The sequence below is a fragment of the Equus caballus genome, chromosome 17 (genome assembly GCF_041296265.1).
Source record: "Equus caballus isolate H_3958 breed thoroughbred chromosome 17, TB-T2T, whole genome shotgun sequence".
Taxonomy (NCBI): domain Eukaryota; kingdom Metazoa; phylum Chordata; class Mammalia; order Perissodactyla; family Equidae; genus Equus; species Equus caballus.
The window spans coordinates 60,997,258-61,000,313 of record NC_091700.1 but is presented as its reverse complement, the minus strand read 5'-3'; the positions used below and the strand labels follow the sequence as shown (position 1 = coordinate 61,000,313).

The window sequence follows — 3,056 nt, the reverse complement described above, 5'->3', positions numbered from 1 at the left end:
CTTAAGGAAAGGGAAGGAAAGTGATTAAAAATATGGATGTTTAATTTTTTCTTTAGGAGTTAACAGTAGAAAAGCTTGAAATGACTGACTTGTCTCACACAAAGGAATAATTTCACCACTGTGTAAAGAGTACCAATGATAACATCCCATAAAACATATAATGGGAACACAAGGAGGTAATAAACAACAAAACTAGGAAATCAGAGACCTTTTCATACAGATAATGTACTTGTGTTAGAGTTGAGTAGCCATTTTCCAGGTCATTAAGTAGGTGGAAAAGCTTTTCAAAATGAGGAGAACATATGCCAAGGCACAGAGACACGAAACTGTTATATATTTGAAAGACCGCAAGTAGTTTTGTCTGGTGGAGTAGAAGGTAAAGATAGGAAATTGGTGAGCAATCATTTGCAGTAGTAGTTAAAGGCCAAATAATGGAGACCTTATGGATCAAAGGAAATGACTATGGATTTTATTCAATAGATGATATGAAAGCAAAGTAGTATTATAAGTAAGTGTGTGCTATAATTAGATTTGCATTTTAGAAAAAGCATTCTGGCAATACATGAGACAGACTGCAGATGGGCTAGATGGGTGGTGGTCAATTAGGAATCATTTATGATGGTGCTGTGAAGAGACCACAAGGGAATGCAATGGCACTGATGGTTGGAATGAAGAAGATGAAAGGATAAATGCTAAAGCTGTTAAAGAATCAATGGCGTCTTTCTCTGCAAAATCACCATGACAGCTGGGACCTTGTAGACATATCCTGAAAACTGGAAGGCCTTCCAGGCTCTGACAGCCGCCCAGTACAGTGGAGCTCAGGTCCGTGTGCTGTCTGCACGATCCACTTCCAGTTCGGCCAAACCAACTGCACCCCTGAATTTCTCCATAAATTTCCTACTGGCAAGTTTTCAGCATTTGAGGGTGATGACAGATTCTTGTATTTGAGAGCGATGCCATTGTCTACCATACTAGCAATGAGGAGCTGCAGGGAAGTGCTTCAGAGGCAGCAGCCTCTGTGGTGCAGTGGATGAACTTTGCTGATAGTAACATAGTACCCCCAGCCAGTACCTGATGGTTCCCCACCTTGAGCATCATGTACCACAATAAGCAGGCCACAGAGAACGCAAAGGAGGAGGTGAGGTGAATTCCGAGGTTATTAGATGCTCACTTGAAAATGAGGACTTTTCTGGTGGTGAACTGTGACACTGGCTGACGTCACAGTTGTCTGCACTCTACTTTGGCTGTATAAACAGGCATTGGTGGCTTCTTTTTGCCAGGCCTTTCCCAATACCAACTGCTGCTTCCTCATCTGCACTACCAGTTCCACTTCCGAGTTGTCTTGGGAGAGGTGAAAATCTGTGAGAAGACGTCCCAGTTTGGTGCTAAAAAGTTTACAGATAGCCAGCTTTAAAAGGACACCCCATGGAAAGAGAAAGGTTCATGTGAGGAAAGCAGAAGCCCCAGGCTGAGGAGGAAAAGGAGAAAAAGGTGGCTGCCCCTAGTCCCGAGGAGGAGGTGGGTAAACGTGCAGGCTCTGTTTGCTGAACCAAAGGCCAAAGACCCCTTTGTTCATCTGACCAAGAGTACGTTTGTGTCGGGTAAATTTAAATCAAGTACTCCAAAGATGACACAATCTGTGACATTGCTGTATTTTGGGGACCACTTTGATAAGGATGGCTGGTCCTTGTGATACTCGAGGACTGCTTCCCTGAAGAACTCACCCAAACGTTCATGAGTTGCCTCATCATCACTGGAGTGTTCCAGTGACTGGGCAAGCTGAGGAAGAATGCTTTTGCCAGTGTCACCCTCTTTGGAACCAACAATAGCAGCCCCATTTCAGGAGTTCAGATCTTCTGAGTCTAGGAGCTTGCCTTTCCTGTGAGTCCAGATTGGCAGGTAGACTGAGTCATATACGTGGTAGAAACTGGATCCTGGCAGCAAGGAGATCCAGATGCTGATTCAAGAATACTTTTCCAGGGATGAGGCCTTCCAGGATGTGAGCAAAGCCTTCCATCAGGGCAAGGTCTTCAAGTGAATGTCTCTTGGCATTGCCAAGCTGCCTGCACTTGCCCTTCAGAGAAATGGGGGCCATTAAAGAAACTGAACATTGAAAGAAAAAAAAAATCAATGGACCTCCGTCACTCTAAAACTTGATTTTAGAGTTAATGAGAAAACATTAACAATATGAATATTATTATTAGATTTCCATATTTAAATCACTACTCTGTTTTATTTTAGTTATGAGATTTTTATTATGAATGACTGCTAAAATTTTATGAATGATGTCTGAAAGCACCAGAAGCATTTCACAGAAGAGGAGATGATTGAAGGCTGACAGACCATTTATCAGCTTGGTAAACTGAGGGTATGAGGTGGGAGGGAGGCCATCCCAACATCAGAGACTACAAAAAAATATTTCCTCTGCTTCTGTAAAGCTGGAATTCACTCTTAGTTATTGAGGAACGGAAGTCAACTTCATAGTCAAGGGGCTATAGAATTTATCGTAAATTCATTGTAACTTCGTAGAGATATAAAGAGTAATATAACTTATGGACTTTTGTTTATTCATTTATAAAATACTTATTGACAAACTATTTCCTCAGCCTTGGCACATAAATTCTGGTGAGGGTGATAAGGACAAAAATAAAGAAGTAAAATATATATTGTTAGTCAGATACTGGTAACTATGATGAAGAAAAATAAGATGGGGGGGCCAGCCTGGTGGTGTAGTGGTTAAGATTGCATGTTCTGCTTCAGTGGCCCGGGGTTCACCGGTTTGGATCCTGGGTGCGGATATGGCACGACTTGTCAAGCCATGCTGTGGTAGGCGTCCCACATATAAAGTAGAGGAAGATGGGCACGGATGTTAGCTCAGAGCCAGTCTTCTTCAGCAAAAAGAGGAGGATTGGCAGCAGATGTTAGCTCAGGGCTAATCTTCCTCAAATAAAAAAAAAAAGAAAGAAAGAAAAATAAGACAGAAGTCCCACCAGGAGCTGGGCTCCCTCAGGTCCCCTTTGTCTCCTGCTCACGAAAACGTGAAGGTCCAGGAAGAG

The 3,056-nt window shown here is 42.5% G+C and overlaps 1 pseudogene; it reads left to right on the top strand.

Moving 5' to 3' along the window:
• The first annotated feature begins 738 nt into the window (after nucleotides 1–738).
• Nucleotides 739–2,038, top strand: LOC102147796 (elongation factor 1-gamma-like; annotated as a pseudogene).
• The last annotated feature ends 1,018 nt before the right edge of the window (nucleotides 2,039–3,056 follow it).